The sequence below is a fragment of the Podarcis raffonei genome, chromosome 2 (genome assembly GCF_027172205.1).
Source record: "Podarcis raffonei isolate rPodRaf1 chromosome 2, rPodRaf1.pri, whole genome shotgun sequence".
Lineage (NCBI taxonomy): Eukaryota > Metazoa > Chordata > Lepidosauria > Squamata > Lacertidae > Podarcis > Podarcis raffonei.
Genome location: NC_070603.1, coordinates 2,749,434 through 2,775,191, shown reverse-complemented (window position 1 = coordinate 2,775,191; position 25,758 = coordinate 2,749,434). Strand labels below are relative to the sequence as shown.

Here is a 25,758-nt window from a genome sequence, read left to right as displayed (position 1 = left end):
CCACTGAGAGACCAGGGCACAGATCCCTAAGAGGACTGGCAGACAGGATCTGTTGGTAGGTTTGAGTTTGGTTGTATCAGGGCCAAAGTACAAGCTATGTTAACTGGGAGTAACTTAAGCCCCACTCAGCTGAATGGCACTTTCTTCTCTGAGACTGCGTAGACACCACACATTTAAAGTTCGCTAAAGTCTGGGGCAACCAGGAACGGGTTGCCTTGCCCTTTAATTCAACGTTTATCAGTTTTGTATGTTGTTCTAGTTGGTGGTTCTTGGGGTAAGTCCCACAAGTCTGAAGTCTGTCCTCTCCTGCAGTATGATATGGCATATGTGTGCTCATCTCCTGGTTTGCCCCCTTCCCATCCACGATTCTGACTCATTTTTAGCCTTTCTACTACAGCAACGTCCCTTTTATGGTGTCCTATTGGATGCTCCACCCGTATCACTGGTCTTCTGTTATATCCTATAGCTCCTCAGTCAATGTACTTCAAGTACCGGATTGCACCCAAGGCTGCAGTCTCCTATGCATGCTTAGCTGGGAGTAAGCCCCATGGAATGTGCTGGGAGTTGCTTCCAAGTAAAGAGGCACAAGACTCCACTCTTAGCATTTTAATAATAATAATAATAATAATAATAATAATAATAATAATTTATTTCTACCCTGCCTATCTGGCTGGGTTTCCCCAGCCACTTTGGATGGCTTCCAACAAAATATTAAAATACAATAGTCCTTCAAATATTAAAAGCTTCCTTAAACAGGGCTGCCTTCAGATGTCTTCTAAAAGTCTGGTAGTTGTATGAAGTGTGAAGCTAACAAAAAAGCAACCTGGGTATCAGCTCTAATGTTGGCCACGATGTCTGTTTGTGGTTGTCTGTGTTGGCAGCTCTGTCCAGTTATCCAATTCAACTTTAGACATCACTATTTTTTCCATCTAGGAAGGTGGATCCAGGAATCCTAATTCCAAAGCAAGTAACTTTGCAAAATTACAGAAGATAAGCAGGCCTGCTTGCTTGTAAAGCTCTGGCCTCCTGCCTCCAGCCAGAGAAGTACAAGATGGGACAGCAGCTCCAGCTGCCCTCTGCCCATACGTGCGCTGATGGAAGTTTCAGACTAGGGAATGGTGCCTGCTTGGCAAGGACCAGCTCTTCCTTTCTCTGCTCTTTACATCTGCTCAACATCGAAGCCCTGCCCATTACAAATGTCACATATTCACACCAGAAACTAGGGCCAAATGTTTCACAGCAGGGGACTGATTAACAAGTTTCCCCTTTGCTAGAACATCACAGTGAGATTCCTTTGCTCGGCTGGTGACCTTATGCCAAGGAGACAGACTGAATGAACGAACGAACAAACAAACAAACAAACAATGGAAATATGAAATTCAGCACCTGGGGTGGGGGCTGAAGAGGAATCTACCCTCCCTCCCTCCCTCCCTTCCTCCCTCTCCTGGTCAAAATAAGGGGTCATACCTGACGGGCATTTCATAAATAACTGGCACCTTGAGCCTCCTAGATTCAAGAAAACAAAGGTCAAGGAGGGAAGAGGCAGGTGGTTTATGTGATGCTGTAGGGGAAGAATGGGGAAACTGTGGCCTTCCAGGTGCAGTTGGTGTAGCTCATCTAGCATGGCCAAGATGTAATTCAGCAGGTTCCCCATCCCTGTCTTAAACCCGTCTTCATCAGGTAGACTGGAACTGGGGAAAGAGTGGGGAGCAACTAAGAGAGTAGGGTCTTGTGTAATTTAAAGCATTACATGCTCCTTCACCAGCACAAGCTGGCCTGACATCCCACTGCGTGTTCTTTAATCTAGCAGCAAATGCCCATAAAATGGGAGCCATGTGCATGCTTAAGGTTTCTTTCTGGGTCTCCTGCACCACTTTGCCTGCAGTCTTTGCACAGTGCCAGATTAAACTGTGGAGGCCCCTAGGCAGTCGAAATCTTGCCCCCCCCCCAATCTAGTGGGATAGCATTGAACCAAGAAAGCTTGACTGTAATTTTCTTTCAAGATCAAATCAATATTATTTTGATCCATTGCTGTGGGGCCCCTAAAAGGCGTGGGGCCCCCAGGCTGGTGCCTATTCTGCCTATTTGGTAATCCTGCACTGAAGTGCTATAGTCCATCCTACCACCTCCCTGGCCTGACACACTTGTTGACCAGCCTGAGACAGGGCCAAGTATAGCCAGCACAAAAGCACACCTGCCAGGCTCTCCTTGATTGGCCTCAGGGCCAGCCCTGCCGTTAGGCAGAGGGAGGGGGCTGTCTTGGGTGGCAGCTGCTGAGTAGCAGGGACCTGAACTGCACCTGTTGGCCTGCTACCCTCAGGCAGAAAGAAGGACATTGCCCCATCAGCAGGTCTGAAGTAAGATTCAATTGCCAGACTGGTCCACTTTGTAAATGGAATGGGGAGGAGCACCATCTTGCACTTCACCTCACCTCAGGAGGCAGCAAAAATACCTGTTGGGCTGGGCCAGGCCTCCCTGGTCAGCTTCTGTTTCCTAGGCTGTGCCTTAGGTTGCACTCCTAGGCACCTTACCTGGGGAGTCAGTCCCACTGAACACAGTGGGACCTATATCTGTCTAAACACACCTAGGAGTGTGTACTTCATATTTTAGCACCTTTGCACAGAGAATGGTAGTTTATATCTCTTTTATGAGATGACATCACTATGAGAGCAGGTGAGATTTATCCAAAAAGGGCCAATGCCCAATGGGCTTCTCTTAGGAGGAAATTCTATAAATAAGTGACCTTTAAAGAAGAGGATTGTTTCCTGGTGGACACCAATTTCACTTACCATGTTGGCTGAACCTCTAAAACAGGGACGGCGAACCTGTGGCTTTCCATATATTGTTGAACTACATCTGCCATCATCCTTGACCATTGGACATGCTGGCTGGGGTGGATGGAGATGGGAGCCCAACAACATCTGGAGGGCCACAGGTTCCCTTTGCCTGCTGAACAAGCATCTCTGTTTCAGATGGCTGGGTTTGTTTTTGTTTCCCTATTTTGGAGACAGCTTATTCAACTAGCCTGGATGTAAGGGCTTTTATAGTTAAGGTGAACACCTCTTGAGGACATCCATTCTTAATTATGGGGAAGGGGGCACAGTGGGACACAGTGTAATAACATTCCTAGGCACATATTGTGTGGGATTGCTTGGAGCCAAGGCGTTTCCTATTGCCCTAGGCTGAAGCCTGACTGCAAAGGCATAAATCACCAGGGAAAGGGCTTGAGGGCAGGCGCCGGCCAAACCTCCTTTAGCCCCTATTCATCTCCTTAGACATGCTGGCTGAACTCTGGGCCCATGACAAAATGAAGGCGCCTGAGCTACATGTCAGAACTTAGCAGAGGCATAAATCGTCCTGTGAGCGGGAGCCAAGGGAGAGCCTGGCCAAGTCCTCCTGGTGTCAGCATGGGAGCGGAGATGGAGAGAAGCAGCCAAGCTGCAGCCCTTCAGTCCTCAAGGGCCAGAACGGACCTCTTGGGACTAATACAGCATGTTCTGAAGGGTGTTGTAAGATGACAGTAATCAAGAAGCAGCTTGGTCAAGAAACAAGATTCAGGCTCCATTTTTAAGTATGGAGGTCTGGCTGAAAGAAACAAGGACCATAATGGACTAGAGCCCCTCCGAGATTTGGTGTTTAATACCAAGGACTATCAAAAAAACCAGCAGAGAGGAATGGAGAGAGAATTAAGAGCCTCGGACGTGAGGTCTCCAGGCTGATAGTAGATGGACTGATGGACGTTTCAAGGGGATTGAAACCGGGAAAGGGGGGGTGGAGTTTGGGAATCCAAAGGGTGTATAATCTAACTTGTTCTGTTTTTATTTTGTTTGGATATCTATATGAAAATTGGGGAAATCGTGGAAGGGAATTTAGGCCGACTTTAGAAAAAGGTTTAAAGAATAAGCAATGATGCATAAATATGAAGTCTATAAGGTAAAATTGGTTTTTTAGAAAAAGGAACTAAATATAAAAAGGTTTAAAAATAGGGATAAGAGCTTGTTGAACCAACAATTGGACCTGGAATACAAGAGGGAGAGGTGTGGGGAAGTCAGGGAAATATGTTATAGAAAATAAGGATTGTGAACCGTATGTGTTTTTAATTTTTTTTTCTTGTTGTTCTTGTCTTCGCCTTCTTTTTTCTGTCTTTTTTTGGTTTTGTTATTGTATTACGGTGGAAAATTTTAATAAATATCATTTTTAAAAAAAGAAAGAAGCAGCTTGGGTCCTTGGAATTGAAGGCTGCAGCTTAGTCAATGGGAATCATAATAATGAGTGAGGCAATTGTTAGGGTTGCAGACTAGCCGGCAGGATGGTGGTGTTAGGCATCAATCTGCACCATTAGTAGTGGTTTCCGGTACCTGCCTGTCATGCCAAAATGGCAGAATCGAGAAATACTGTGTGGGTTTTGGTTTTCTGGGAATTAAAATTGTTCCTCCTTTATAAATCAAGTTGCTAGCCCTCATAGTTATGGTAAAAATATTGGAGGGGGGGACCTCCATTTCCCCTCCCCATCTTCATTCACCACATTCCTTGCTCCAAAGTTTCAGTTCTTTGAAAACCTGAATCACACTAGCATACTGAATTAGACAAAATGTTTCTAAGTTTTTCCATCTTTTCCCCTGGTCACAGCACTTTGGTTTCCTGGCCATCAGCTTCCTGTTTACAGAATTTGCTGCTGCTGCTGCTCTTTTGTGCTTTACAACACAGCCTTGCTTTAGGGTGCTGTCCGCAGAAATGTGCAGGAAATTGGGTGAGAGAAAATGGAGGGTCCAAAGTTTGCAAAACTCCAGGGTTTTATTTCTCACTCTGCCCAGGTTTCTGTGAACATAGGAAGTGGAGGAGAAACGGCCTATAAGTCAGGCCCAGCAGTAGCTGACAAAGAGATGGATGGAGTAAGCTTAAGAAACTGCAGTATCTGCTTGGCCAAGGAAGGAAACTGAGCAGCTTGAGCTGTTTTGGCTCCATGGGTTATCTCAAACTGTCCAAGCTGTGGCTGGAAGCCATTGAGTATGAGAGTGAGGCAGAAGGGAGGCACAGACCTGCTGCCTTTTACAATTAGCTAGGGGGAAGATGCCCATTTAAGGGCGGTGGCGGGGGGGGGGCTAGTATCTACCGTAATGTTCCTCAAACCTGAGCCCCAGCTATTGTTGGACTACAACTCCCAACATCCCTAGCTAGGAGGACCTGTCGTCAGGGATTGTGGGAGCTGTTGTCCAACAACACTTGGGGGCTCAGGTTTGAGAAACAATGTGAAACCTGTGGCCCTCCAGACTCCCAGCAGCCCCAGCCAGCTTGGTCAATAGTCAGGCATGATGGAGTCCAGCAGCAACTGGAGGGTTACAAGTTCCCTATTCTTGGTCTACAAGGCTGTGTGTATATGCAAGCACAATATGTTCTGTGCACAGACACACATTGCTCCCCACTCACCTACATGGGATCTTTAACAGTGAGGGTCTTTGGTGGGGAGACAGGAAATATGAGTGAACTCAGACTTTCTATGTCTGTGTTTTGTGTCACATTCAAAGCAGGGACTCCTCCATCCCTTGTTGGATTCCCAGATCCAGAGCTTGTGCATCCCTCCCTGCTTGCTGCCCTCCAAGGAGATGCATGAGTTGCAGTTTCAAGGTCACCTTCAAAGGTAGCCCCACATAGAGCGTGTTGCAGTAGTCAAAGTGGGAGATAACCAGAGCATGGACCACTCTGGCAGGTGGGGTCTCAGCCTGCGTCCCAGATGGAGCTAGTAGAGAGCTGCCCTGGACACAGAATTAACCTGCATCTCCATGGACAGCTGTGAGTACAAAATGACTCCCAGGTTACACACCTGGTCCTTCAGGGGCACAGTTACCCCATTCGGGACCAGGGAGTACCCCCACACCTGCCCCCCTCTATCCCCCAGAAATAATACTTCTGTCTTGTCGGGATTCAGCTTCAATCTGTTATCTGCCATGCATCCTCCAACCGCCTCTAGACACTCACACAGGCAATGTGGAGGAGGTGGTCACCATCTTGTCTTTTGCCTCAGGTAGCAACATTCCTTGGGTGGGCCCCTCTTGCAAGAAGTTTGCCAGTGGGAGCCGAGATTGATGTGGATGGCCCACCTGGTGGAATATTGTAATCTCTGAACAGGCTCTGCTTTGTGAGGAAACGGTCCCGGAGGCAGGGAATGGTGCTTGGGGATGCCCAAATTAGGATTGCAACCCTGAGGTTGGGCTTTAAGCCAGAACTCGCAATCCCTGGCCAGGAGAAGCTGAGTGCAACTATATATGGCAAGCAGCATGATAACGTCCTCAGAGCCTGTGGAAGGGTGTGCTCAGGGTTATGTGGGTGACAATTGCATGAGATGTCCAAGGTTTGGGGGACCCAGTTCAAAGAGAGCAATCTGACTTCCTAAAGCCAGAAGTGGGAAGGCAGGGGTGGAAGCCACAAGCAGGACTATCAACAGCACTGCATTGACCGGTTGGTTTGTGAGTCTGGGGCACCAGGAGTCTCTAAGAAAGACCAAACAGTAGAGGCTGCTCCAACCATTAGGTGGAATGAGACACTGCCCCACCAGCTCAGCCTCAGCCATCCCTCAACTTCTTTCTTTCTGACAACTGGCCCCTTGGTTTCCTCTTCAGTCTCTGCATTCATAGGATCATAGAATTGTAGAATTGGGAGGGACCCTGTGGGTCATCTAGTCCACCCCGAGATACAGGCATCTGAACTAAATGCCCTTGCAGACATTAGCAGGGAGGAGGATGATTTGGCTCTGCCTATCATTGGCTCTGGCTCCACCTGCGGTTTGCCTCCCTGCCTTCTGTCCTGCCAGCCCCTATGGCTATGGGCACCGCTGGAGCCAATGGCATGATGTTTGCTGCCTGAGGTAGGGTGGAACATGGATACAGCAAATGTACTCCAGAACCTTCTGCAAAGCAGCAAATTGGAATATTTTCATTCAGGGACCTAGTGCGATGATTGCCCTTTTAAATTATTAATTATTAATCTAAAAAATAAACGCCAGAGACATCCACTATGGCAAGGTCATTGTTAGGGTCTTTTGCACTGGGGCCCAGATCTCCTGCTGCTTCCTTCCATTTTAAAAACTTTTTTAAAAAAAGGTTTTGCTTACACGGCAGTTTTCCCTCTGGAAGCTGGCTTAAATGTATACACATATAAATTAGCAGATAACATGTTATGCACATTTGTGTCACGGCCACTCTCCCAGTCTTTGCAGGACCCAGCAAGCAGCAGCCCAGTCCCAGGGGTGCAGAGGGGGCAGGTGGAGGCAGCTGGAGAGGGGGCAAGGGCTTCCCTTTCTCAAGGGGTGAAAGTGCCCGTTCTGTGCACTGCTTTTTGTCCTCCTGTCATGCAAACTTTAGCCGTCCCCACCCTCATTGCTCCCAGTTCCTGCTGGCCCCGTTTTCTAGATACTTTCCCCCTTCCCTCCTCCTGCCATTATTCCAAACAAATCTCAAAGGCAGAATAAATCATGCAGATTAGGAAACACCTAAGTATATTCGAAACATCACTTACTACATGAGTGTAGATTTTTATGTCATCAAAACGGCCCCCTCCACACACTCAAGAGGCAAGCGTGAGCAGGTTTGGGGGGGGGACCCCAAAGTGTGCAGAAGTGCAAAGAAAGAAAACCCATGGGGGAAGCCCCTCTCCAAACAACCACAGTCACAGCCACATTATGCATTTAAAGCACTCTGATACCACTATAACTGTCATGCCTTACCCCGGTGAATTCTAGGAACTGTAGTTTGCTACGACTGTTGATCTCACCAACCTACAACTTCCAGCACCCTTAAGAAACTGCATGAGTGGTAAAGTGCTGTAAGAGTGCTTAAACTGTGACCAGAGTTTGCTCAGTGGCCAGGGATGCTGTTTGGGGGTGAGTGAAGAAAACAGGGGGGGGGGGGAGTATCCTGGGAGAAGGGATGCATGTATGTATGTATGTACAGTACCTCTGAACAGGAGCATCTGCACTGCAATGTTTTATTTTATATTTCACTTGTTATTCATCTAATGGCAGGATTTGGTTCTCCCAGGGTGGAATTCCAACTTTTTGTGTTCCAACTATACAAAACTCTGAACTATATAGCTGTGTGTGTGTGTGTGTGTGTGTGTGTGTGTGTGTGTGTGAGAGAGAGAGAGAGAGAGAGAGAGAGAGAGAGAGAGAGAGTGAGAGAGAGAGAGAGAGAGAGTGAGAGAGAGAGTGAGAGAGAGAGAGAAAGAAAGAAAGAAAGAAAGAAAGAAAGAAAGAAAGAAAGAAAGAAAGAAAGTCCTGTTCTTCTTGCCGGTCCAGGAGTGTTACACAGGAAACCAGAGTCAGATTTTCCAAGTCTCCTGGAAAGACTGAATGAATGTTAATCACATCTCAGCTGCTGAGTCAGAAGAGCAGGCCGTGTAGCCATGGTGCACCTTCCAACATACCTCACTTGGAAACAGTGCCCAGATAGAGTCAATGGGCACAAAATAGCTGTAGGATCATGGAGTCTGCTTGGCATCACAGCAGAGCTGGACACACATACAAAGGAAAATTTGTAACTATTTTATTTGTGGCAGGGGGAACTCCATTAGTATCAAATTGCCACAAACTGGCTGGACAATAGGAGGAATCCCCTGGGGAATCACCACCAAGGGAAGAAGTCTCAGAGCCTGGGGAGTGATGGTGGGACAACAATGAAGAGGGAGAAGAGGGAGAAGAGGGAGAAAAGGTCGTGTTGGAAGCTGAGGAGGTAACAGGGCTTAGTGAGCAGGGAGAGTCTGTGGCAGAGCGAAGTCCAGAATCAGAGGCAGAAGCAGAGGCTAGAGAGGCAGAGATGAGTCAGGCTTGCGAAGAGTTATGGGCAGGGGTGCCAGCTCTAGGGGGCAGAGCCCCTTTTGGCCCCCTCAATATTTGGGGTGTAGGGGCTGTGCCCCCTCCAAGTCCCATAAGTGAGGAGGCGAAGCATGGAGACCAGTGTGGCTCCAGTGGCCGGCTCCTTCTGCTAATCTTCCTCCATTCCAAGGGAAGAAAGGCTGAAGCAGCCTCCCGCCAGTGGTAGGAGCAGGAGGAGCTGCCAGCTGCTCCATTTCTTTCCCTCTGCTCCTTTTAAACTGGAGATTCCAGGGATTGAAATTGGGACCTTTTGTATGCCAAGCTCCACAACTGAGCTATTGTCATACAAGGTAATATAACAACAACAACAACAACAACAACAACAACAACAACAACAACAACATACCACTCTTCATTAAAAGATTTCAGGGCAGTTCACAGAATAAAATGTCATCAAAAGTCGGGGGGGGGACAGGACATCTTTGCCTGACAGTTAAAAGATAGTTGTCTAGGGAAGTAGTTGTACAATTTGGGTGCCCACACTGAGAAGGCCCTCTCTCTGATAGCCTGACCTCAGTATGTGGGAGCCCTGAGTATAGAAGGACCTCTGATGAAGATCTTAAGCGATATGCAGATTTGTGGAGGAGAAGGTGATGCTTTTGTTTTCCTTGCCTCCTTCCCTGAAGGTTCCAGCTTGGTTCACTTGCTTCAATGGGAGTTAAGAGTCCATCAATAGCAGCAGCATCACAAGAAACATTTTTGCTTCCAGGAAGTCTGAATGCTAAGGGAGCAACTGCTGACATCTGGAGAAGGGGAGACAGAAGCAGCTGATGTATCATGCAAGTACCAATATATGGTCTGGAGGCAAGACCTTTTACATCTAGGGTTCAGCTTCACCATTATTTGGAGTATTGAATCATCACTGTCTGGAATGCACTTCCAGCAGATAATGCTTTCTGCAGACTAGAGGGGCACATTTCTTGTCTTCAGCCTAGTGATTTGTTGTCCGGTGTCTACACCAGGTGGGTGGGAAACCTGTGGCCCTCCAGATGTTCCTGAATGATAGCTGTCATCCTCCCTGACCATTGGCTACAACGGATGGGGCTGATGGGAGTTGTAGTTCAACAACATCTGGCTGGCCACAGGTTAACCACCCATGCACCAATAATGCTAAGCTCAGGACTCTCATGGTGGGGGCTTTCAATCCTTTCCCAGGACTTGAAAACTGAAGATGGATTCACCTGGGAGGTTGTCAGTCTGTTCATTGCAGTTTCCTTGGGTGACTGATAATCAGCCAAGTAGCCTTGCTGCTTAGATGCCTCAAATGGAAATGGAGCCGTGGCAGAAGAGAGGAGCGGGGATGCTGAATCTCCTTTGCAGGCCATTTGTCCTCTAAATTGCCCAGCTCCTAAGACTGATCTAAATTGCTTTCTTCTCCTCAGGGTAAAAGGTATGTGGAACTGGGATCTGTTTATTACATATATTTATAAACTAACTAACTAACTAACTAACTAACTAACTAACTAACTAACTGGCATAAGTACATAGGAAGCATAATCTTGCATTCAGCCTTCAGTCCAGCAAAGACAGTCTGTGTTTTCCACAGTGGCCAACCAGGTGCTCTTGGAAAGCCCCAAAGCAGAACATTTTAACTGATTAAACAAGTTAGGGCAACAGCCTTCTCCCACTGTTGTTCCCCAGTGGCTGGTATTCAGAGGTCATCTAAAGGCCCCTCCAGATGTCCTTTTTATTGGGCATTTATGATGATTTGGGCACATGATGGCATTGGGGAGATTAGACGCAATCCTGCTTTCAATTCTGTTTTTACCCACAATATCTGGAGGGCCACTGGCTCAGCCACATTCAGTTTAGCATGGAGTACACAATGTTAGCCCCTTCACGGATCACTGCCTTGCCGTGGCGACGGGGCTTGAATAACCCAGAGAAGCTATGAGCTATGCCGTGCAGGGCCACCCAAGATGGACAGGTCATAGTGGAGAGTTTTGACCAAACGTGATCCACCTAGAGGAGGAACCGGCAAGCCACTCCAGTATCCCTGCCAAGAAAACTCCATGGACAAAGACAAAAGGCATATAAAAGTTATGATGCTGGAAGATGAGCCCCTCAGGTCAGAAGGCGTCCAACATGCTACTGAGGAAGAGTGGAGGACAAGTACAAGTAGATTGAGCTGATATGCCTGGAAGTGAAAGGAAAGTCCAATGCTGTAAAGAAAAATATTGCATAGGAACCTCGAATGTAAGAACCATGAACCTGGGTAAATTTTTACAAATTCTACAAGGCAGGCTTAAGAAGTATGTGGACCGAGAACTCCCAGAAGTGCAAGTGGGATTTCGAAGGGGCAGAGGAACCAGAGACCAAATTGCAAACATGCGCTGGATTATGGAGAAAGCTAGAGAGTTCCAGAAAGACATCTACTTCTCCTTCATTGACTATGCAAAAGCCTTTGACTGTGTCGACCACAGCAAACTATGGCAAGTTCTTAAAGAAATGGGAGTGCCTGATCACCTCATCTGTCTCCTGAGAAATCTCTATGTGGGACAAGAAGCTACAGTTAGAACTGGATATGGAACAACTGATTGGTTCAAAATTGGGAAAGGCGTACGACAAGGCTGTATTTTGTCTCCCTGCTTATTTAATTTATACGCAGAATACATCATGCGAAAGGCTGGGCTGGATGAATCCCAAACTGGAATTAAAATTGCCGGAAGAAATATCAACAACCTCAGATATGCAGATGACACAACCTTGATGGCAGAAAGTGAGGAGGAATTAAAGAACCTTTTAATGAGGGTGAAAGAGGAGAGCGCAAAATATGGTCTGAAGCTCAACATCAAAAAAACAAAGATCATGGCCACTGGTCCCATCACATCCTAGCAAATAGAAGGGGAAGAAATGGAGGCAGTAAGAGATTTTACTTTCTTGGGCTCCATGATGACTGCAGATGGTGACAGCAGGCACGAAATTAAAATATGCCTGCTTCTTGGCAGAAAAGCAATGACAAACCTAGACAGCATCTTCAAAAGCAGAGACATCACCTTCCTACAGGCCTCTGGGTCTGCTCTGCTGGGAGACCACCTCCACCCTCACCTGTCAGCAACAGGCATTCCAGCAGACAGAGGAGAGCTGCATGGACTCTCCATCCGCTCTGCTGAAAACTAGCAGCTTTTGGCTTCTTCTCGCATTGAAACCTTTCTGTTCCAGCTACTCATCACCAGCTGGTAATTTGCTTTCCACCCCCCACCCCACCTCCAAACCCCTTTTCCTTTTGTGTCTTGTCCTTATGTCCTACGGCTGACAGTTACAAGCTGCTCTGGGACCCCTTTTTGGCTGAATACAGGGATAAAAGTGGTTTAAATAAAATGAAAAATTCTGGAACTGTGCCGTTTCAGGCTGCCACCTGCCCAACTATCTAAAATTGGAAAATTAGCATGTTAGGGGAAAGCTGGGCTTGAATTCTTCCCCCGACATCTCAAGCCTCTTTAGGTGTTCACTGTGAAGACATGACAAGGGCGGCAGGGCGGCACACCCAAGCCCTGACAGGAGACCATTGCTCAGGGCAACCAAGATGACCAAGGGGGTGGAGCAACTCCCCTGGGAAGAAAGAACGCAGGGTCTGGAAATCTTTAGTTTAAAGGAAAGATGAGTAAGAGTCGACGTGATAGAAGTTGATGAAATTATGCACTGTATGGAGAAAGTGGATAAAGTCCCCCCCCCCTTCATCACACTTGTGGGCATCCAATGGAGTGTCAGGTGAGATAAAATAAAGCACATAGTTAAACTGTGGAACTCCCTCCCTCAGGAGGCTGTGATGATGGCTACCAACTTGAATGACTGTAAAAGAACCATTCATGGAGGAGATGGCTATCCTTGGCTCCTAGCCAGGGTGGTTCTGCTCCACCTCCGTAGCTGGAGGCAGAAATGCTTCTGAATTCTGGTTGCTGGAAACCACAGCAGGGGAGAGGGCTCTGGTGCTCAGATCCTGATGGTGCAGGCACAGGCAAACTCAGCCCTCCCGACGTTTTGGGACTACCACTCCCATCATCCCTAGCTAACAGGACCAGGGGTCAGGGATGATGGGAATTGTAGTCCCAAAACATCTGGAGGGCTGAGTTTGCCTATGCCTGTGCTGGTGGGCTTCCTATAATAGGCATCTGGTGGGCCACTGTGAGAAGAGGTCGCTGGGCTAGAAGGGGCATAGGCCTGACCCAGCAGGCTCCTCTTAGTAGTGTGAAGGTGTGAAGAGGGATTGTGAACATGCTTGGCCAGTAAGTTGTTCCGCTTAGAAACCTCCCTGCACATCATAAGCCCTGGTCTGAGCAGGCTTCCCAGTTGCCATTTGGCTTCTGAGCGTGTTTGGAGTGGGGAAAGGCCAGTGCACACACTTCTGTACCCCCTACACTTCATAGTTCTATAGAAGAAGAAAAACTCTGAGCCTTGTAGCCATACTCATTTGTGAGAAAGGCTTCAGGAGTAAACGCTGAGGAAAAATCCATACTTGCTGGCCTGCAGGGCATCTTCAGGAGAAGAAAGGCTAAGGAATAGACCCTACAAAAATCTGAAGTCCCTAAGATGGTGGGATGGCAACTTGTACACCTCCTTCTGGCAACTCCTGCAACAAAGCTGGTGCCAAACATCTTGCTCTGCTTTCCTTCGGACCACATCAGCAAGGCTGAGAGGAGGGTCTTGTAATCTGGGCAGCCCAGGACCTCCATACACACTGCCCAGGCTTGCGCCCCAGGGAGGTCACTTCAGGGCTGCTAACACAGCAAAAGCAACATGGGAGGCAGCAGTTACAGTAAGTGCTGCAACTATTTGTCTTCACTCCCAAGGCTCCCTCTTCCATGGTCTCCCAAGATGGACAGATGCCAGTCAACAGTTTTATAATTGGGAGTTCTGTAACCCCACCCCCTGCTTGCAGTCTGAAGTAGTACGATCCATGAATAGTTTTACCAAATGTTAAACTGGTTGTCTGGACAGGTGTTGCTTCGAACACCTCATTCCTGTGTGCAAGGCAATTTGGTGCAGGCATGTCTTGTTGGGTGTCACACACCACAATCCTGCACAATGTGTGTGTGAAACGGCCTGCAAAGCGAGCCTTGCATGTTGGCAGATCCTATGAATGTTGTGCAGGGTTCATATCCAGATTTTTGGCTCCGTGTGGTCTCTCCAGAAAAGGCTAAGCAAATTGCCAAGGAACAGGAGGGGAGAGGACAAGGATCTGTGGGTGGATGGGGGAGACTCAGCTGTCATGTGTCTGCTCCTGCAGGAAAGTTGGCATTAGATAAACCAGCTGGCCCTTTCTGCCATCACCCTGGCTCTTTCAGCACTCTGGCAGCATCCGCTGCTGGGCAGCCGTCCACCATCTCCTTGCAGAGCAGCCAAACCCAGGCTGTCCCCTTGGCTTTTGCCCCCAAACTGCTGCTGCTAAATCAACATCCCTTCCGCCCTGGAAACCAGAGGCGCTGTGAGAAGAGACACACTGATCCTTTCCATTGGCCTTTCTTTGATGTGTGTTGCAGACTGGGGAGGAATGGGAGAGCTGGACCTGGAAGCTGGATCTGGGCATCAAGATCAGAGGAGGGATCGCTGAGAGGAGCAGAGGCAGGAAAGAGGACTCTCCTAAGTGATGCTTGGGGACACAGTGTCCTTCCTTCCTTCCAGAAGAGGCACCACATTGCTGAGCTATGCCAGGTCTGATGGGAACTTTAGTAGTGCACTAGGTAAACGGCGTTTCCATGCGCTGCTCTGGTTTGCCAGAAGTGGCTAAGTCATGCTCGGCCAATAAAGCGAGATGAGTGCTGCAACCCCAGAGTCGTCCGCGACTGGACCTAATGGTCAGGGGTCCCTCTACCTTTATCTAGGCATGGTAGTTGATGGAGACACAATGGGCTCTCGTGGGCAACTGACTGGCTTTGTTCCAAGGATCTGGAATGCGTCAGTTGCCTGTCAGAGTGGAGACTGGATTCCTATCTGCCAGATTTGGCAGAATTGCTAAGAGGTTTTTAGGGAGAAGCGGGTTTTTAAAAAATCGATGTGCTGTTTTGGAGCTAGCACTTTCTGCCTGTCTGCTTTCTTCTGTGCCCATATTTAGAAGCTCCAGCTCCTTTCTACAAGAAAGCACCAAAGGCATGCAGTGCCTTTGTAAAAAATAATTTATCTATAAACATGAAGGTCAATCAGACATTTTAGCGAGCGGGGAAGCCAAACACACAGGCATATTGGTTTCCAAGTCGCTACTAAGGCAAAATGTGTAGATTTGTAGGTCTGGCATTCCATTTTAATTTTTTTTTAATAAATATTTTTATTCATTTTACAATACAAAATTATAAAAAACATACTTCCGGGTTAGCGCCAACGACGAATGGCGGAGTTCCTCCGACTGGAGGAACGGGCTCTGTGGAAATTGGGTCTTCCCGCCGCGGCGAAGGCGGGGACCCGCTAGAAATCCCAGGCGGAGAAGCCTGGGAACGTGGGGTTTGGCAGAGCACCAAAAGCGCCTCCCCTACTCACGAGGAAACCCCTTTCCGGGGCTCCGGAGTGAAGTGGGGTGAGCAGTGCGGTGCTACGAACCGATCGCTATTTCCATGGAGGGAAGCCGCACAGCCATCGCCGGAGAGCGCTGACTTTTTCCTGATGACATTTGGACTCTAAATCAAGTACCCGTGAGTAAAAACGGAGAATTGGATCAAGAAATCTGCAAAATTTGGGAATTAGGCACGAAGCGGGAAGGTTTAAACAGGAAGTCCGCCTTCCGCTTTTTGTATATAGACTGAAGCAAAGACCTTGCAACCTAATAGCCTGGAAAACTGTTTTAAAGTTGGAAATTTCCTGCATCCACAACCAATAAAACCCCCTTGGAAGCAGGAGAAAAGGGGGGGGGGGACTTGACTGTGTAACCCTGCAGGAGGAGAGTAAAGGAATTTAAGTTTCCATCGTCCCAAACCTGGGGACGGGGTGTCAGGACAGAAATTGTTTGAGACATCCATTGATTGAAAGTGGAGCATTTTGACAGATAGTCAAGAAAAGAGAAACAAATTAACTTCAACGCTACTTTCTGCATTTCTGCATTTTAAAGAAACAAAGTATCTGAAAATCGAAAGTATTTGAAATCGAAAGTAATCTCCTTTGTTGGATACTTTTTAAAAATGGATACAAATAGAAATTGTGTCCCCTAGAGGGAGCCTGTCAGTTTGTTGTTGCAGCTTACTTGGAGACTCTACAGCTGCGAGATTGGGATCGTGGGACCAGCCGTTTGACCTTGAACAGAAATGTGTTGGAAGGAAGGTTTGGTGTCTGCCCTCGGCATGTCAAATACTTTGCTGGAGCAGCTGCATGAGAAAATGAACTTGATGCATGAAAAGTTGGACTTGATGAATGCTGTAGCCAGTGAACTTGACTTAACAGGAAATAAGGATAAAGAAGCTATACAGCGACCAATTCAGGAATCTGGTTTGACAAGGCAAGTCCAAGGGCAGATGAGGAAGGAAGAGGCTGTGATTACTCCTCAAACAACACAAATGGAGAGATCCAAAGTCCTGCAGGAACAAAAGCCACTGCGTTGGAAGATTGAACTTGGAGAGTGTTTGGAAGTGTTTGAAGTCAAGGAAGCTCTTAACTCTAGTGGGACCATGAAACAGGAGGACAACTATCTTTTGGATAAACATTTTTTGGATTACAAAGATGACGACGGGGAGTGGGACTGGGGGGAATGGGTCAGTCTGACAAAGGAAAATGGAAACTATTATCGGATGGAACCCTCCGGAGACCCACTCCCCAAGAAACCAACAATAGACAAAGACGTGCGTAAGCACAAACAAGAACAAGAAAATCTGCAGAAGGGGCCTAGAAGAGACTTAAGGGCCTCGGACATAAGAACACCAGATTGATGGACTGGATGTAATGGACAGAAAGGACTGACATAACCCGAAACCAGGAAGAAGGGCCGTTGGATAAAAATTAGAAATATCAAGGAAAATTTCTTTTGAATTTTGGAATTAGTGCAACATTAATGAAATATTAGGGAATATGCTGGAAAGGAACTAAAGTGGCTTTAGCAGAAATGATTAATTGAATAACAGATTATATTAAAAGATGGAAAGGATATGTTGAATTAATAAATAAGATAGATGGTTAAGATTAATTATTTAAATTAAAATTGAGAAATATGGGAAGAATTTGCTGGAATAACGAATTAAATCAGAATACAAAAAGGGAGGTGCGAGGAGGTTCAAGAAATAAGCAAATGAAAAGTTGTAATTTGAGATTTGTATTTTTCTTCCTTTTTTGGTTTTTTCTTTTTGTTTTACTTTTTGCTGTATTTTTCTGTTTTTCTTGTTTCTTTTTTTGTGTTTATGTATTCATGAAATTTTGAATAAATATTATTTTTTTAAAAAAAACAAAATTATAAAAAACATAACACATTTTTTTCACAGATACATTCTTTTGGACTTCCCTCAGCTCTTCTGAGAATCCTCCGTTTTGATTCTTTCTTACGCATAGGTCTGGCATTCCAAATGCAGCCACACCAGAACAGCATTATGACATTTGCAATTCTAATTTTTAAATTTCCTTTCCTAATGATCTGTAGCTTTGAATTTGCCTTTTCACAGCTGTCTAACACTGTGGCGCATGGGACACAGAATAACATTGCTTCCCTAAGTTTATTTGAAAGTAAGTGGCACTGATCTCACTGGGGTTTCCCTCTGAGAAAACGTGTTCTGGACTGGCAGAGTTAATATCATTTTCTTTCTTTTTTCTTGTGATTCTTTCTGATTTAATCCTCAGTCAATGGCAAAACCCTAAGCATAGTTTCACTGAAAGAACCACTGGCTTTTGCTAACCCCGAGAAAAGTTTCAGCCTTTGTTGGCAGATCCAACAGAGCTTTTGTCTCCATCAGAACTTGGGTTTGAATTAGGAAAATGTGAAGAAATGAGAATGCCTCTGAGCATATTGAGAATACCTTTTTCTGAACAACGAGGAACCTTAGTGACAATCTCCAGAAGGGGAGCTGTGTTAGTCTGTTCCAGCAAAAGCTGCAAAAGCAAGTGGTTAGAGTGCTGCACTGGGACCTGAGAGACCAAGGTTCGAATCCCTGCCCTGCCCTGTAGCTCACTGGGTGACCTTGAGCCAGTCACTCTCCACCTAACCTACATCACAGGGTTGTTGTGAGGATAAAATGAGGGAGAGAATTCCTCCAGCTCCCTGGAGGAAAACTGAGGCGTGAATAAATACACAGAGGGTCGGTATTTCCCTGCAGGCAAATTTGAGGTCTAGCACTTGTTATTGCAGAAATGAATCCCTGCTGGTAAACCGAGGTGGGTTCTTAAAATAAAAAAATGTGATGAACTTTATTTATTTTTTAAAAGAACAAGTTGTTTGTTGAAAAAAAGATGTAGAGGAGAGCTTCTAAAAACACAGGCTTTTCCAGACAACAACAGGATGATAAAAGCAAGGAAGGAAAACCGGCTGGTGATGATATTGTGAGGCAAATTTATTAGCATTTCAAAGTCCCAACCATACAATGGAGGTCCAGTTGGCAGAGTTAGTAAGGTGGTGATGAAGACCTCACAGCTTAGCTAGCTTCCTTTGGCATTTGTGTGGACAAACTGTTCAAAGGGAAGCTTATTGCCTCTGCAACTTCATAAGGGAAGATTCATACTTAACATTTGGTGCTCAAAGTGTGTGTGTGATTCTCCCTTCCACCCTTGATCCTGAGTCGGGGAAATGTTTGAAAAGTTAGCTTATACACATATTTTGCCATTGGTTATCCATCTGGTTGCTTTACAGTTTGATTATCATAATTTGCCTTGGTTAATTGATTAACTGGTTAATTGATTATTCCTTTAGCACTTCCGGGAATCATTTGCATTTTAAGAGCCCACAACCCAGCTAGTGTTCAATCTCATTGCTTTCAATGGTAGAATGATTAATGTGCTTAAATCTCTCCCATTGAAACCAATGGGATTTAAACGGTGCTTTCCCCCTGAGAGGATAGTGCACCCTTTCAACTACAAAGTGCTTTAAAAACAAAAAAACACATTGTGTTAGGTCCAGAGGACAAATGTGAAAGTTCAGCCATTCCCAGTTTACAAATTATTATTCTCTATAAGTGGCAAACAGAGGCAGTAAGAGACCATGTGATTCTAGGGTGCCACAGGAACAGCAGGAAGTCGAGTGAGCACTGTATACAACCACTAGGATCCCTGACTGGTTGCAAATGCCTTATTCCATTGCTGGAGACATTGGCTAGATGGCAACAACTTTGTTAGACTTGGTAGAATAAAGATTTACCAAGATCAAATTCTCGGGCCAACTGAATTGCACTGAACCATACTTTCAGAACAACCCTATGCACATTTTCTTAGAAATAAGTCTGACTGAGATCAAATTGTATGTTTAGGGTGCACTCCACTCTATGCTCCACTGAACACAGTGGGACTTGGCTCAGTAACCGTGAGTAGGATTCTGTTCCAAGTCCTTCTGAAATGAATGAGACCAGACCCATTGCTTGCAGTGGGACCCGAAGCTCAATCCTAAGCCCCACCACATTCAATGGGGCCTGCTCCCAGGCATAGGTTTCTTGGAAGCTGCTCCACTGATGAGGCTCTTCCCCCTCTGCTTGCATCACGCAGGTCACAACCACAAGGCAGAAAAGAAAATCCAGCTTGGTGTGTTGTAAACAATGCAGGAGAAGGAAGAGGCCCCTGCGCCAGGCACGCTGCCATGGCTTTCCAGGGACAAGGTGTTTCCTGTGATTCCGTCAAGGGCACGACATTCCGTCTCCAGGAATTGGTCTGGAGCTGCGTGTGGTTTGCTGCATTTGTGTGTGTACAAGAGGGTGGGTGGAGTTTCTTCGGGTGATGGTGTTGCTATTGCCGACATTCACACAATAAAATGATGCACACTGTGCAGGAAGTGGATAGAGAGAAGGTTTTCTTCCTATCCCATAATACGAGGGGTCATCCAGTGAAACTGAATGGTGGGAGATTTGGGGCAGACGAAGGGAAGCAGTTCTTTTGCTCAGTGCAATTAAAACTATGGTATTTGCTGTCACAAGATTTGGTGCTGGCTACCAGCTTGGCCAACTCTGATAGGAGATTTGGCTATTTTCTGGAGACTAAGGCTATCAATGGTTGCTAGTCATGATGGATGGCTGTGTCGCCTCCAATCTCAGAGGAAGCATGCCTCTGCAGCTAGAGAGTCTCTAGGGGAGTGTGGCACTCATGTCCCGGTTGTGGACTTCCCATGGGCTGGCCACTGTGGGAAGCTAGATTCTATAGGTATTTGATCTGATCCAGCAGGGCTTTTCTCTTCTTAAGGATGCAGAGGATCACGGGAAACTGCCTTATACAGAGTGAGGACCATCTAGTTCAATACTGCCTCCACTGGCTGGCAGTGGCTCTCCAGGGTTTCAGACAGGGAGCCTCTCCCAGCCCTACCTGGAGATGAACCTTCTGCATGCCAGGCAAGTGCACTGCGACTGAGCCATGGCCCTTCCCCAATGCCTACACTTGCCTGTGCTCATACTTTCTCAGTACTGTACAGAGCAATTCTTAAGGGAGAGGGAATTTTTGCTCCATCTGACTCAGCTCAGTTTCTTACTCGTTTTTGGCATAACCCAAGATTTCATCCTCAATATCAGACCTGCAGTTTTGAGTTTTAAGGTTGCAGGGGACATATTTTCACTTTGGGGATGGATCCATGTCTTTACATAAGGTTGTGTCAGGAGAAGTTTTAGCATCCGTAAGGAATGTTGCTTCTGGGGTGAACTTTGCCCCTTGGAACAATGTTGTCCCTAGTGGTCGGCCGTCTTTGAATTCATTGTCATAGTCCTCCAACCCCCTATTGCCAGTCCCACTCCCAGGGGCGGGACAGCAGTGGGCAAGCAGGGGTCCCCCTCTCCCCATCAAAGCTGCAGCTGTGGAACTTTGAGCATCACCAGAGCTCTTCAAGGAAAGAACCAAACAAGCCCTTTCCTGACCGCAATACATTGATGCTCCACTGAGGATAAGTCTCTCCTCTTAGGCCTACCTGGAGATACCAGGGATCAAACAATACTAAGTGCAAGGGATCGCTTACAGCAGTGATTCTCAATTAGCTAAGTACTGCAGACCCACGGCTTTTCAAAAGCCAAGCCATGGGTGTCCTACTTTTGAAATTTTTGATATCTCTGTGATAGTCTTTGTTATGCAAATGGAGCCACAGATGGCTGCAAGGAATGCGGTCCTCAGGCTGGTAAAGGGTCCTTGCCCCTTGTTCAGAATATACATCTGGGCTCAAATCTGACCTTGAGCAGCCCAGCCCTACCTTACAGGATTGCTGTGAGGATAAACTTAGGAGGGAGAAACTAAGCATACAGCCCTGAACTCCTTGGAGGAAGAGCGTGATAACAGTACTTTAAATAAAAGAAATAATTCAGGCTTGCCCATAAAAATCGCCCTACACATGCAATGATGAAGATGATAAGAAGACACATACTAGGAAGCCCCATTGAGAACAGTAGTGCTTACTTGCAAGGAAACATGCAAACCTTTGCTCTGCATGTTGTAGCAGGAACCCCCCCACCCCAATCATTCAGTTTGTACAAACTTCACACACACTCACACACTACATACGCCACGCTTCTGTGATAAATTCATAGAAAAACCAACCATACATCGGATTTGCACTGTTCCACTTTTATTTTACTCCATGAAGGAAAGACTACAAAATGGGGAAGGTTTGATACAGGGCAGCCATAATCCCTTGAGCATACCAGCACATCCACAGGAGCCCTGCCCAGTTGCTATGCCAACCCTGATGGTCCTAGACAGAAGACAATCAAGATCACAAAGAACTTCCATATGGGAATGGATTCAGCTTGGACTGGAACAAAGGACAATGATCAGATTTTCCCTCGGGGGGGGGGGCAGGAAACTGCGACTACCTTTTGTCTTCAGAGAATAATTCCTGGGGAGGGGGAAAGGGGGAACCAGCCAGGTGACAGGACACTCAGGTTACCACCACAACTCCTCCCTCAACCCCTCCTTTCTGTAATGTATGCATGATGTTTCTGGGGGTGGGCTTGACCTAGGGGATGGGAATTTCAAAAGTTTTTATAAGACCTGGCACACCATTTTTCTGTGTCTTTCCTCTCACCTGCAAGTGAGGGGAGCACCCTGTCGCGACAGTCTTTCTTCAATAAAGACCAAGCCTACAGGCTGCTGATTTGCTTCAATTTACTCTGGTTGGTGTCTTTACTTTTTGTCCAAGGGAGCCCTCGGATTTTTCCGTTAACAATGTTATTACCAATTTATAAACTAGTGAATGGAAAATGAGTGACTTCTCCAAGGCAACCCAGGAAAACCATGATAAACGGATTAGCTAGGATTTAATTTTAGGCATTCCAGATCGATGCCTCCAAACCGGGCCACTTCCGACTGCTATCCCAGGAGAAGGAACTGTTTGCAAGTAGCATTGGATTAAATAGTTTTGCCAAGGACATCTTGAGAGCATCCACAGGGTAGCCTTTCACCTTCCTAGCTGACCAAAATATTTGGAACCCATCAAGCTTCCTGGTTTTGCCTTTCAAAATAGGCTCCACCTCTGGGACCTCCATTGTCTTGAGATGCCCAGGGGCGGCTTAAGCTGTTGTTTTCTAATGACATTTTATCAGGAGTAGTTACTTTCCTAATGATGTTGTTTTGTTCTTGTGTAAGATTTCCGGGTTGGATTCGTTTGTGCAAATCTTGGGAAGGTCCTGGCCAGATTCTCTCCCTACCCCCACCCCAATCCTTGACTGCTTGGCTTTGTTTCTGTTTACTTGGCTTAAATCCTCTGCAGCCTTGCCAGCAGAATCTGGTGTCTATTGCATCTCCAGGCAAGGCTAACTTTTCCCGCATGTGCTCTGACATTTTGGGCTGGGACTTGGAGTCCTTGGGTGTGTGTTGCATGCAGCTGTGTGTGTCATGTGGTATGGCATGCTTTAAACTTGAACATTCCCCTGGCCCTGGCCCTTTTTTGAGTAAAGATGTGCAGCAAACAGACATTTCCAAACAAACATTTATACATTGCTTTTCTAATACAGGCATCTCTCAAAGCAGTTCACAACAAAATGTTTTTTAAAAAGTTACTGTCAGGACAGAGGATATTACGGGTGGGAATGAGAAAGTATGAAGAATTTATCAGCTTTGCCTAAAATTTCAGGAGCAAATGTCCCCGGAACAACTACTGTGACAAGTCATCCATGGAGATTGTGGTTTCCTGCTCTTAATCATCTTCTGGCTCCTCTTAAATTGCATTGCAGACTTGTACTGTAGATTAAAGAATGTGCAATCGTGTTATCAGGCCAGCTTGCGCTGGGGAAGGAGCATCTAATTTTTTATGTTACACAAGACTTTTCATCAGGCAGAATAAAAAAGAAACCTCCATGCCTAGCTCCTCAAACCCTCCTCTTCAGCCCCATTCTGCCTGATGATGGCAGGCTGAATCCAGGATGAATCCAGGAATTCCCATCATCCCTTACCATTGGTCATGCTAGCTGGGGTGGGAAGGGACATGGAGTCCAACAACATCTGCAGGGCTACCGTTCTTGCACACTTTCTCTGCAACAGAAGCTAGTGTGACAAAAGAGATGATGATGATAATACGTGTCATCCACATTGTATCATGTTCCAGGATAAGCTGAGTGTGATTTTTGCATATGCCCATAGTTAGCATAACATGCAGAACACACACACACACACACACACACACACACAAATATATATATATATATACTAAGGATATTTGCAAATAATCAAGTCAACATGCTGGCATGGTCATTTCAGCCAATGAAAATGAGCAGTGGTGCAGGATAACATCTCTTTGAAAAACAACCAGAAAGCCAGATTAAAATCAAAGACTTTGGCCTTTTGATTTAAAATCTGCACGACTTCAGCCCATTAGCCCCATTTGGGTTTGAATTTTGCTTCCCAATGCCAAGAGTGGCTGGGGAAACCCAGCCAGATGGGCGGGGTATAAATAAAAAATTATTATTATTTCAAACTTTTAAAAATTAGTATGCAAATTAGTATGTTAACAAATATAAAATATAAAAGAAATATAAAAGAAACACTGCCACAATGTGTAGCCAAAAGATTAAATTCAAGAAAAGTGCCAGGTTGACAAAGGTTGGTTCATACTTATACTGCACCATTTGGGAAAACAACTTGCAGGCAGGAGGCACAATAATATAACATAATATTGGGATGAAGAGTTAAGGGTCCCTTTTGTATGTTCTCTGCAGTATTGGGAGTGGGACCTTTGCACATTTCCTTTCCCAGCCAAAGTTCACTAACAGCTTTTGCCGTGTTTTAAAGTTGCCAGTGGGGCTGTTCTTCAAACACAATCAGTGATCTTGGGAGAACATTTTTAGTGCTGCAATCATTCTGCTCCAAGATATATTTATAAACTCAGATGGTTTTGTTTTTTTTTAAGTCTAAAGATATCCTGTTTATAAGGTAATTGTTTGCATATAAATCTTCTATATTTGGCGTTAAGTAAATACAGAACTATTTAATTGGTTTTAACTGCTCAGTTTGGCTGCAGGAGCTTTGATGTCGCTCATCCTTCAACTTGCAGTGGTGGGGAATCTGAAGATGGCAGCGTGGCTGATCTTGTTTTCTTCTCCTTTGATCCTTACCGAGGCATTTTGCAAACCCAAAATGAAAATTATTTAGCATGTTTATCCCACCTTACTACCAAAGAGCTCAGATAAGTTTGTTAGTCTAGCAACAAACTTCATTCCTACTCTTTTTTAAAAAAATATATTTATTAAAATTTCCAATTTTTATACAAACAAAAAGCAAAAAAGTTTAAAAACACATACAGTCCACAATACTTAGTTTTCAATGACATATTTCCCTGACCTCCTCATACCTCCCCTTCTTGTAGTCCAATTCAAATTATTTATTCAGCAAATCCTTATCTCAAAGCATTACAGCTAAAAAAAACCCTTAATTTCTATCCGACATCATTCAACATTCATTAATTTTACAATATTTCTGTAAATAGTCCTTGAATTTCTTCCAATCTTCTTCCGCCGACTCTTCTCCCTGGTCACGGATTCTGCCAGTCATTTCTGCCAATCCCATGCAGTCAATCATCTTCATCTGCCATTCTTCCAGAGTGGGTAAATCTTGCATCTTCCAGTACTTTGCAATAAGTATTCTTGCTGCTGTTGTAGCATACATAAAGAAAGTTCTATCCTTTTTTGACACCAACTGGCCGACCATACCCAAGAGAAAGGCCTCTGGTTTCTTCAAGAAGGTATATTTAAATACCTTTTCCAATTCATTATAGATCATTTCCCAGAAAGCCTTAATCTTAGGGCACGTCCACCAAAGGTGAAAAAATGTACCTTCATTTTCTTTACATTTCCAACACTTATTATCGGGCAAATGGTAAATTTTTGCAAGCTTGACTGGGGTCATGTACCACCTGTATATCATTTTCATAATATTTTCTCTTAAGGCATTACATGCTGTAAATTTCATCCCAGTGGTCCACAACTGTTCCCAGCCAGCAAACATAATGTTATGTCCAACATCTTGTGCCCATTTAATCATAGCTGATTTGACAGTCTCATCCTGAGTGTTCCATTTCAGCAGCAAGTTATACATTTTTGACAAAGTCTTAGTTTTGGGTTCTAACAGTTCTGTTTCCAATTTAGATTTTTCCACCTGGAAGCCAACTTTCTTATCCAAATTGTAAGCCTCCATTATCTGATAATAATGAAGCCAGTCTTGCACTTTGTTTTTTAGTTTCTCAAAACTCTGCAGTTTCAGTCTATCTCCTTCTTGTTCCAAAATTTCCCAATACTTGGGCCATCTGGCCTCCATATTGAGCTTTTTCTGAGCTTTCGCTTCCATTGGTGACAACCACCTTGGGGTTTTATTTTCCAATAAATCTT

At 45.6% G+C, this 25,758-nt stretch overlaps 1 protein-coding gene and 1 long non-coding RNA gene across 3 annotated transcripts in view; one reads left to right on the top strand and one right to left on the bottom strand.

The window, feature by feature from the left end:
* LOC128404428 (gametocyte-specific factor 1-like) overlaps window positions 1-25,758 on the bottom strand; it is a 148,510-nt gene that overhangs the window by 27,295 nt on the left and 95,457 nt on the right. The gene's annotated exons all lie outside the window — the stretch shown is intronic.
* Window positions 11,905-19,736, top strand: LOC128404453 (uncharacterized). Of its 2 annotated transcripts, none has more exons than XR_008328105.1 (2): window positions 11,905-12,045; window positions 19,460-19,736. It is a non-coding gene; the product is annotated as an uncharacterized LOC128404453 (long non-coding RNA). The 2 variants fall into 2 exon arrangements; XR_008328109.1 differs by lacking the exon at window positions 11,905-12,045 and adding an exon at window positions 12,366-12,577.